General features: G+C 41.2%; 1 long non-coding RNA gene across 1 annotated transcript in view; it reads right to left on the bottom strand.

Annotated features, from left to right (window-relative positions):
* The window catches only part of LOC123458837, a 28,595-nt gene that overhangs the window by 16,334 nt on the left and 299 nt on the right, over window positions 1-11,962 (bottom strand). The window contains exon 2 of the long non-coding RNA XR_006635801.1: window positions 7,718-7,770. This is a non-coding gene — a long non-coding RNA (uncharacterized LOC123458837). The remainder of the gene's footprint in view (window positions 1-7,717; window positions 7,771-11,962) is intronic.

The following is an 11,962-nucleotide window of genomic DNA, read 5'->3' as shown; positions in this document are numbered from 1 at the left end:
CACTCTAGCTCAGGCTGGCCTGGAATTCACTATGTAGTCTCAAGGTGGCCTTGAACTCATGGCAGTCCTCCGACCTCTGCCTCCTGAGTGCTGGTATTAAAGGCATATGCCAACATGCCTAGACCATTTTAGTTCTTTATGTAAGCTTTTTATGTAGTTATTGCTATCCAAAAGTTAGTGGCTTTCAGCAATAACTATCTTCTTGTAGTCCATAGTTGTATGAGTTAGAAGTGCTGGTAGAGTCTGGCTGGGGAATGTCTGTGGTGTGTAGCGTCGGCAGAAGTCCGTGTGATTTCAGTTTGATAGGTGGCTAATGTAGAACACTTGTGACTGCTTCATTTATATGCATAGTGGGGCTGTAAGGGACTGGATATATAGGCTCAGGCAAGAGTGTGATCCCCTGTCTGTGTATACATGGCATCTGCAACATAGTAGCCTCAGAGAAAAATCAGAAAGCTTACATGAGAACCCAGAATTCCCAGGCAAAAGACATCCCAGAGTCCATCAGGATGGGAGCAGAACGAGGACCCCTGGACACCATCTTTCTATGAGGTGACTGTAACACCACTCTGAGAAGGCTATAAGGCTCTGTGCTGAGTCTGTCCATGGACCTCCCAGAGTCCATCAAGGCATGACCAGGACAGCTTACCCCATCTTTCTATGAGTTAATAACTGCCACAACACAACGAGAGGCCAAGGCTCTATGTGAGCACTATCTGTGGATCATTTCATACAGTGTACTTACAGTGCCTTTTATAACTGAAAATCAACACACACAGTTAAAGAAATTGGGCAAACCTTGGAAAGGCTGACTCTTAACTTAAAACAACAAGCAACATGGCATTTGACTGCATCTCTTCAAAGAAAATAAATATGGTATGATGACTCATTGTGGACTCTGAGCATGGCATAGTAATCACCATTTTAAATTCAGAGCAGCTATGATTACTCACACTCAGGAGACCCTCACAAAACCAGGCCTTTTAACATTCCTTCATCGAAGGAGTGGGTGGGCATCATCATTAGATTTTTCTGAGATTCCAGACACTCACTCCCACATGCAATTCTACCCCAGATGCATGTGGGATTAAGAAGTACTAAAAATACAGGAGTTGCCTGGGGATTAGGACTCCAATAGTTCAGCTTTCAAAACATCATGGTGAGATGGGCTTCAGTGATACAGCTGTGTTTGGGTCACCCCCTCAACTGTAAGTAATTAATTATCTATACTCTTTTATACACACTGGTTCATCAAACTGATTGTATAGAATTATTTCTTTGATATGACATTGTGCCCTATCTAGCATAAATAGGAATTTTTCCATATCTCCCAGGAAAGTTATAAATCACACATGCATAAGCCAATGCATATTTAAACACAAATATTGATAATGATATTGATCAGTTATACAACATGGAGAGTGAAATTCATTGACAAAATAACAATTTATATAGGTATACCCTGAAAAAACTCAGCTTAATAAAATAAATGAAAGTTTCAGGGGGGTTGTGAATTAAGAGATCATAAAACACACCATCTAGCATAATGGGGAAGTGTGTGTTTGTGTGCATGTGTGTGTGTGTGTGTGTGTGTGTGTGTGTGTACACATGCTTATGCAGTGTTCGCTTGATACAAAGAACAAGAAAGCAAAATAAATATGCAGCCTTCAAGTAGGGAAAACTAATCAATACACATGATCATCAGTGCCTATCTAAAGATACTAGGCTGGTAAGATGTCCTAGCAGTTAAAGGGTTTGCCTGCAAGGCCTAATGGCCTGGATTTGATTCCCTAGTACCTACATACAGCCAGATTAAAAAAAGTGGCACATGCATGTGGAATTCATATGCAGTAGCAAGAGGCCCTGGTTTGTCTATTCCCCTTCCTTCTCTGTTTCCTTCTCTCTTTTCCTCCTCCTCCTCCTTCTCCTTTTTCTTCTCTCTCTCTCTCTCTCTCCTTGCAAATAAATAAATAAAAATAAAGGTAATTACTGTGTTGGATATAATTTATATAATTATCTCCTAGCAAGAAATTTGAAGTCATGCTGGTTTTTCAAAGCTGTTGAGTTTTTGCAGCCCACCCCTGGAGACCCACTTCAAGAGAGGGAATAAACAAAAGTTCTTCATTCATTATAACTTTTTCATAAAATACAGGAGTATTACTCTATCTTCAAGGAGCCATCTGAATGTATTATAAGTCATGGAAATTTTGTCCCTGACAAACTGACTATGGAAGAAAGAAAGCAGAGAAGAAAGAAGCTTAATTTACTGGGATGCATGGTCACTGCCACTATCTTCATGCCTATCCTGGGTAGCACCACAGCCTCAGGGGCTCCTAAATAGAGCTCATTCCCATTCACTGGCCAGAGAATCCAGAAGACAAGAGCATCCTTCAAACTCCCACAGCCTAGTAGATAAGGCTTCCTGGATTTGATGAGAAACCATGGAAGGTGGGATGGTTTTAGAGAGTACTCCAGACACTCATTGGTGATGGCTTCTAAGGATGACATGAAGACTCCCCAGCAGAAGCAAGTGCTGGCCCCAGAGGTGTGATTTGAGAGCAGCACCCTGGACTTGAGAAGTAGGTTATACTGCAAAAGGGCATCTACTGTCCAGTCTTAGTATAGTGGGCAGAAATATGTACTACTTTATTAGAAACTCCTATTTCTAATAAATGGTAATATTTACTGGCATAGCCTTGGCTTTGCCTGGTAAGAGATAGACAGGACACCTCCTGTGTTCCTGTTATAGAGAAACCTATACAAGTTTTTGTTTCACAATTAAACAAGTGGCCTATGTGGACCTTTGTCCACGTACTCTTGCCTGTTAAATAACTGCCTGAGATATTCTCAGCACATACCAGCTCGGGGCATCTGTACCCTTGATATGAGTGGAAAGACGATGTGAAAGAATCACCTTCTACAGGCAGAACCAGAGTAAGTCTCTGGAATGAGGTTGGTCAAGTTCTTGATCAATGAAGGCACGATAAGACTGAATCATTGGCTTGGGAGCATTTCTGGGAGCAGCTGTAGCATGTTAAAAATGACCCCAAGAGAAGGGGCAAATCAGCTGCTCAGACGGTTCCTAGTCATAGGTGGTGGGTAAGGCCAGGCCAAATGGAAATATAGAGTTTTCAAGCAGACACATTCTGTATGATTCCAAATAAGTGTTCAGAATGACTTCTTTTTTATTTTTCTTTTTTATATTTTTGTGTGACAGAGAGGGAGAGAGATAATAGGAATGGGCACACCAGGGCCTCCTGCCACTGCATTCAAAATCCATATACATGCATCACTTTATGTGTTTGGCTTTACGTGGGTACTGGGGAATTGAACTGGAGCCAGCACACTTTGTAAGAAAGAGTCTTTATCCATTGAGCAATCTCTGGAGAGAGAGAGAGAGAGAGAGAGAGAGAGAGAGAGAGAGAGAGAGAGAGAGAGAGAGAGAAAGAGAAAGACAGGTTATACTCTTTTTCCACTTGTCCCAGCCCCCTTTATTTACCCTGAGAACCCTCTTTAGTGTGGTTATGGTATTCATTGTGGGGTCACGAAGGCCACAGTTAGTCCTTTGTGATGTAGTGGGAAACTGTGTAAAATGGCTTCTTTTGATAAATAATTTTCACTTAGTGTTCCTCTGTTTTTGCATAGCCTGATAGTTCATTTATTTTTAGCATTGAGGAATATACCCTTGACTGAGTATAACATCATTTATCATTTGCCTGCCCTAGGACATTTTGCTTGCTTCCAAATTTCAGTAATTATGAACAAACTGCTATAAATATCCATATGCAAAAATATCTTGGGACAAAATTTTTTTAACAAATTTGAATGAATGTCTAGGGGTATGACTACTGGAGCATATGGTAAAAGTATATTTACTACTGTAAGAATCTGCCAGACTATCTTCCAAGGTTGAATCTGCTAGAAGGTGTTTCTCCACATCTCTGCCAATATTTGATGTTATAGCATGTTATTACCTACATCATCTAAATAAAATATTAATTATTTTGTAAAGAGATAGTATAATTTAGAAATCTGATATGTAAGGTATTCATTTTACCTTTTTCTGTAAATCCAGAAACATTATTATTAATGATGGATGGAAAAGTGAACCAAAGTGGTTTTGCTATAGACCTCTTGCTAAAACACACGTCTCTTTCATTTACAGCTTTGGAAGTATATCTTTAAAAGCAATGATTGTGGGCTGGAGAGATGGCTTAGCAGTTAAGCACTGGCCTGTGAAGCCTAAGGACCCCACTTCAAGGCTCGATTCCCCAGGACCCACATTAGCCAGATGCACAGGGGGCGCATGCATCTGGAGTTCATTTGAAGTGGCTGGAGGCCCTGGTGCACCTGTTCTCTCCCTCTCTCTCTCTCTCGCTATCTGCCTCTTTCTCTCTGTCGCTCTCAAATAAATAAACAACTTTTTAATTAAAAAAAAGGAATGATTGTAATTGTACATACATGTGCCCACACAGGCAAATTTAAGGCAGAAATCCTGAGTGCAAATATTATAATGGCACCTGGGCTTCCTGTTCAACAGTGCAGGTAAGGTGCATATTGCATGCTGCTAGATGACTGCTCATTGGGCCTGTACATCTTGCCTAATTAATAGCAGAAATCCAAAGGTCTGGCAGCTTCACTATATTCATTTCCTAAAGAAAATTAGGAGATACTAATGTATCCATTTCTTACCCATTTTCAATATCAAAATAAATAAATAAATGCCTTGGAATAACACTAAGAATGTGAAAGGCCTATATAATGAAAACATAAAAAACATCAAGAAAAAATTTAAGAAGACTTGAGAAGATGGAAAGATTTCCCATGCTCCTGGATAGATAGAATATTGTGAAAATGATAATTCTACCAAAAGCAATATACATATTTAATGCAATACTAATATTACCAACATCATTCTTCACAAAGATAGATGATTTCAAGCCAGGCATGGTGGCACATGCCTTTAATCCCAACACTTGGGACACAGAGGTAGAAGAATCACCATAAGTTCAAGTCCACCCTGAGACTACATAGTGAATTCCAGGTCTGCCTGGGCTAGGTTGAAACCATACCTAAAAAAAAGAAAACAATTCTCAAAGTTCATATGTAATGGCAGCAAGCCTTGGATATTCAAACATATCCTCAGCATAAAAAAAAAAAAAATTCGGGGGGTGGGGAGGGAGGGAATTACCATGGGATTTTTTTTTATAATCATGGAAAATGCTAATAAAAATTTAAACAATAAAAAAAAATAAACCCGGCATAATTGTCAACAACAACAACAAAAAAAAACTCCTCTGGAGGTATCACCATACCTGATGAAAAGCTGTATTACAAAGGCATAGTAACAAAAACAGCATGGTACTGGCATAAGAACAGAAATATAGACTAATGGAACAGAACTGAAGACTCAGACCTCAGGTCAAGTAACTACAGCTACTTAACCATTGAGAAAGGTGCCAATAATGTAGACTGGAGAAAAGACAGCATCCTCAACAAATCGTGTAGGATAACTTGGATAACAATATGTAGAAAAATAGATCTAGACTTCTGGTTAAGATGGTGGCGTAGGTACCACACCAAAGCAGCCTGGGTATTGGGGGGAAAAACAGCAAAATGCACACTTTTACTAAAAAGTGATGTGTATAGGAAGTTGAAATGGCAGCGGAGAAGGAGAGATCCAGAGTGCACACAGGCAAGCAGAAGCACCTCCCTCAGGTCCATGCATGGGACCTCGGCAGTGGCCTGCCAGGCTCTGCTTGAGCCACAGGAAAAGCCAGGTGAGGGGATTTTCCACTCACACCGGAGCTCTCCGCAAACTCAAGAAACTTGAAGGGAGAGCAGCAGTCAACAATGAAGGAGCAGATCACAAGGTAGAAGAACACATTGAACAGCGAGAGAACTAGAGCAGTGCCGGCAGCTTCCCCTTCCCCACTGCCAGTGCCCAGCTCCAGTGAACAGAGCAGCAGTCCAGGGTCCTGGCAATGCCTACTTGAACCAGCAGCAGGACCCGAGAATAACTGTGACCAAAATTATCCCAAAAGGTAACTGGGGTTACACCAGGTCAGTAACAGTCTAATAAACCTGGTATAAGGCCTGAACCAGAAGTGCTAAGTGCACCTTCTATATCAGGATAAATTATATGTTAAATCTGATGGATGGTCAGATTTGCCATTAGTAAATAAGCTGTATTTGGGGGTTGTTATTTGTTGCTTCTCGATTTATAGTGCCTTTGCTTCCTCTTCTATTATAAATTAGGGAAGGGTCTCACCTGATCACAAGCTGACTTGAAACCCTCTGCAGACCAGAATCTTAAGCTCCTTGTTGTCAGGATTAAGGGAGTGGGTGGAGGCACCACACAGTCTAAGGGACAGACAGAGGATCTGGTTGTCATAATTTCTACTCTTGGATAAATACTCTGTACTGTTTTTCATGCTAACAACAAACACACAGAGGGTGAAATCAGAGAATCACTCCCATTCACAATTGCATCAAAGACAATAACATATAATGTACCTTGGAATACACCTAACCAAGAAAGTAAAGGATCTCTACAATGAAAACTATAAAACACTCAAGCAAGAAATTGCAGAGGACACAAGGAAATGGAAAAACATCCCTTGTTCCTGGATTGGAAGAATCAATATTGTGAAAATGGCAACCTTACCAAAAGCAATCTACACATTTAATGCAATCACCATCAAAATTCCAATGACATTCTTCACGGAAATAGAAAAAATAATCCTAAAATTCATTTGGAATCACAAAAAACCTCAAATATCTAGAACAATACTGAGCAACAAAATAAGGCTGGTGGTATCACCATACCTGATTTTAACCTATACTACAGCGCCATAGTAACAAAAACAGCATGGTACTGCCACAAAAGCAGATATGTAGATCAATGGAACAGAATAGAGGATGCAGATGTAAGTCCAAGTAGCTATAGCCACCTGATATTCGATAAAAATGCCAAAAATACTTATTGGAGAAAAGACAGCCTCTTCAGCAAATGATGTTGGGAAAACTGAATATGTATCTGTAGAAAGATGAAAATAGTTTCTTCTCTCTCTCCATGCATAACAGTTAAGTTCAAATGGATTTAAGACCTTAACATCAGACTGGAAACTCTGAAACTGCTAGAGTATAAAGTAGGGGAAACCCTTCAACATATTGGTCTTGGCAAAGACTTTCTGAATACAACCCCAATTGGTCAGGCAATAAAACCACAGATTAACCATTGGGACCTCATGAAATTACAAAGATTTTGTACTGCAAAGGACACTGTGAATAAAGCAAGGAGGCAACCTACAGAATGGGAAAAAAATCTTTGGTAGCTATATATCTTATAGAGGATTAATATCTAGGATATGCAAAGATCTCAAAAAGTTAAATAACAAGAGATCAAACAAGCCAATTAAAAAATAGACTATGGAGCTAAATGGAGAGTTCTCAAAAGAAGAAATACACATGGCATATAAGCATCTAAAAAAATGTTCTAGGTCCCTACTCCTCAGGGAAATGCAGATTAAAACCACATTGAGATTCCATCTCACTCCTGTCAGATTGGCTACCATCATGAAAACAAATGATCATACATGCTGGCCGGGATGTGGAAAAAGAGGAACCCTTCTACACTATTGGTGGGAATGCAATCTGGCCCAACCATTGTGGAAATCAGTGTGGAGGTTCCTAAAACAGCTAAAGATTGACCTACTGTTGCAGACCGGTTTGCATTGCTGGTAGAAATCACCCAACCAAGAGCAGCTTCTGGGAAAAAAAAAAAAAGAGATTTATTTTGGCTTACAGGCTTGAGGGGAAGCTCCATGATGGCAGGGGAAAACGACGGCATGAGCAGAGGGTGGATATCACACCCTGGCCAACATAAGGTGGACCACAGCAACAGGAGGGTGTGCCAAACACTGGCATGGAGAAACTAGCTATAAAGCCCATAAGCCCTCCCCCAACAATACACTCCCTCCAGGAGGCATTAATTTCCAAATATCCATCAGCTGGGGACCTAGCATTCACAACACTTAAGTTTATGGGGGACACCTGAATCAAACCACCACATTCCACCCCTCCAGCTAGGCTACTCACAGTCCTGGAAAACTTCATCGGGGCTGGCAGCTCCTTGGCAGCCATCTCATGGTCCCAGCATCTCCACTGGGTCTCCACTGCAAGCCACGGTTCATCCTCATGGCCCCATGGGGTCTCTATGCAGGCAACCAGCAAACCCGCTTCACACTGTCCATGGCCATTTCCAAAACACAAGACCGTGTTGCAAACTCAATGACCCATTTTCCAGCATTTCTTACACTCCACGATACCAGGTAGGGTGCCAATTTGTTAATCCAGAGGGGAATAAAGCAGACTTTGAAGAACAGGACACTCCTTGAGCACTCAGGCCCTTTCAAAAAAGTCTACATTCTTTTTGTTGCCCCAGCACAGGTCAGCTAGCCCAGTCTCAAAGGTTATAATCTCTCAGTTGCAGCTGAATGGGCAACAGTTCACCGGAAGATTTTTCTTTCTGTGCCATATCTCTCTGCACACACCAGTTCATTTCTACGCAAAGCAACCCTGCACAACTTCTCAGGGCATGGGCATAAGAGCAAGCTTCTCACACAAACTGCTAGCCCAGTCCAAGCAAAGTTCTTTCTCACCCTCATAAGCCAAACCTCACAGTACATAGTTCTTACTGCCTTCAGGTCTTGCAGCTCAGTCCAGAATAGACCATCAAGCACTCTCCATGACTTCCTGAACAAAACCTCAGTAGCCCAGGAAATTAAACAATCACTCAATCAATGGGTTCTCATGAAGCTTACGAGCTTTTACACAGACAAACATACGATAAACAGAGCCAATACATTACCCACTGAATGGGAGAAAATCTGTGGTAGCTATACCACTGACAGAAGCCTAATATTTATAATCTACAAAGAACTCAAAACCTAAACAATAAAAAAATCAAATAACTCACTGCAAAAATGGGTCAGAGAAGCCGGGCATGGTGGGACATGCTTTTAATCCCAGCACTCAGGAGACCGAGGTAGGAGGATTGCTGTGAGTTCGAGGCTGCCCTGAGACTACATAGTGAATTCCAGGTCATCCTGGGCTACAGTGAAACACTACCTCAGAACAAAAAGAAGAAGAAGAAGAAGAAGAAGAAGAAGAAGAAGAAGAAGAGGAGGAGGAGGAGGAGGAGGAGGAGGAGGAGGAGGAGGAGGAGGAGGAGGAGAAGAAGAAGAAGAAGAAGAAGAAGAAGAAGAAGAAGAAGAAGAAGAAGAAGAAGAAGAAGAAGAAGAAGAAGAAGGGGAAGAAGAAGAAGAAGAAAAGAGAAGAGAAGAGAAGAGAAAGAAAGAAAGAAAGAAAGAAAGAAAGAAAGAAAGAAAGAAAGAAAGAAAGGAAGGAAGGAAGGAAGGAAGGAAGGAAGGAAGGAAGGAAGGAAGGAAGGAAGGAAGAAAGAAAGAAAGAAAGAAAGAAAAGGGTCAAAGAACAACATCCCTAACCATTAGGGGAATGCAAATTAAAACAACTATGAGATTCCACCTTTCCCCAGTAAGGATGGCAATCATGAAAAAAAAATAATCAAACAAATGTTGGTGAGGATGTGGGATAATAGGAACCTTCATCCATGGATGGTGGGAATGTAAACTTGTACAACCACTGTGGAAATCAGTTTGGAGATTCGTGAAAATGGTGAACATAGATCTACCAACAGAACAACTTATTTCCTTACTGAGCATTTATCCTAAATGCTGTATGCATCAATACAGAGACATTTGCTTAACCATGTTTATAGCTGCTTAGTTGATTATAGCTAAGAACTGGAATCAACCCAGATGCCCATCATTGGATTAATGGATAATGAAGTTGTGATACATTTACACAATGGAATTCTACTCAGCAGTAAGAAAAAACATGATACAAGGAAATTTGTAACAAAATGGACAGTCTTGGAACAGATCATACTCAGTGAACTCACACAATCACACAAAGACAAATGTCGCATGCTGTAACTTATCTGTGGTTCCCAACTTCGACCTGCTCAAGTTGCTGTCATACCCAGTAGGCAACTTAAGGCCCAGACAAAAGGGTTTGGGGGCAAGGAGAAGAAGTGAGGGAAGAAAACACAAAATTAAATCCAAAATGAGCTGATACCATAGGAACATTTATCCTTGGAAAGAATCTAAAAGATATAACCCTCAAAAGGAATAAGGGTGAAGCAACTGCAAAGTAGGGCCCTGGTGAGGGTGGGATGAAGGCTAATCTTAAAAGAAAAAAAAAAAAATTCTGTCTCTGACCTGTAACTCCCAGTACTAGAGATTGGTTGCTCCCCACATTGACCAGTTGATAGAGACACCTATGAGGTCACCAAATCAAGACAGCATTCTGTCAAATCACTTAATTACCTGCCTGAGGCAAAAGCTAAGATCCCATTGCTGAAGATACCATATGCTGTTGACACAGAGCATGGAGAGACCTAGCTAGAATTCAGAAGAAGGCCAGTCCCCAGTCAGTTAGCTTGCTTAGTGCTAGAAAGCACTACATGAGCTACTGGAGGAAATGGTCAACAATGGTCTGAGCCACCAGAGGTCTAAGCTACTCAGAAGCAAACACCCTGACAGGATGTACGCCCCAGTGCAATAGTGGCACACAGCCTAGTGGATAACCAATAGCTTCCTGTTTGGCTAAGAGATCCACTCAGTGTAAAGGAACCCATATCTGGAATTGGGAACCAGATCAGAATCCTATGGAGACAATGGTTATGTTCTCCAGTGTCAAGTTCTTACTAGTCTTTGACTAAAAGAGGGGTTGCATACAGCAAACTCTCCCTAAATAATAATGCTTATCCCATTTAAACTATGCTGACTTCACTCTCCATTGGAGAATATGTTTTTCTTTTACAGAAAGTAGAAACCAGAGGAGATAAACTATCCTTCACAGTTCAACCAAGCCACAACCAAAACCACAGAGGAATTGGGGAAATGAGCATAAGAGCTGCTTCCATGCTGACCCTGATAATCAATGCCAGGGTGTAGGAGACAGACCCTGAGGATACTCAACACCTACCAAAGCAGAGACCCAAAGGCTATTAAAAACTAATCACTGAAGTAGACTTAAAACTCACCCACCATGGCTCAGGGAATTTTTCCAGAGAACAGGGGGACAGATTGTAAGAACCACAGGTTGAGACATCATGTCCAGAGGCATTCCCTCCCCCACAAAGTAACTGCTGCTCCCACAATGCATAAACCACAACCCTATGGGGAATACAAGCAACCCCACTGAGGAGTATCCCCAGTGGAATGGGGGCAGGGATGAGGGAAAAGAAGTTACCAACACATGATGTGCCCATACAAAATATGTTGTTAATAGGGCTGGAGAGATGGCTTAGCAGTTAAAGCATTTGCTTGCAAAGCCAAAGGACCCGGCTCAATTCCCCAGGATCCACATAAACCAGACAAACAAGGAGGCACATGTGTCTGGAGTTAGTTTACAGGGGCTGGAGGCCCTGGTACACCCATTCTTTCAATCTATCTGCCTCTTTATCTATCTCATAAATAAATAAATAAATAAATAAATAAATAAATAAATAAACATTTTTAAAAGAAATATGTTGTTAATTGAACAGTCAATAGCCTTCCCTGAAAACCAAAAGAGAACTAAAGAGTTAGTGACTATCTACAAGGCTCAGGGCAATAAAAGAAACAACAGAGGCATTCAGCTTCATTAAGTTTGACACCTTTCCTGACTGCTGTATTACCCTTAGCCTAGATGGCCTTGAAGGACCAGAGACCATCTGAGTTTTCTTCCTCAGACATTCCTGACTAAAGAAGGCTATTCTGAACAAGGATACAAACAGCCATAATTTTGTTATCAACTGCACCTGGTACAGCTTTTTCATAGGATTCTCCTTGTAAACTCACACCCCAGCCTGGTTCAGTGCTTCAGCCTTCAT

Source organism: Jaculus jaculus, chromosome 2, assembly GCF_020740685.1.
Source record: "Jaculus jaculus isolate mJacJac1 chromosome 2, mJacJac1.mat.Y.cur, whole genome shotgun sequence".
Lineage (NCBI taxonomy): Eukaryota > Metazoa > Chordata > Mammalia > Rodentia > Dipodidae > Jaculus > Jaculus jaculus.
This window is presented reverse-complemented; position numbering and strand designations above follow the sequence as displayed.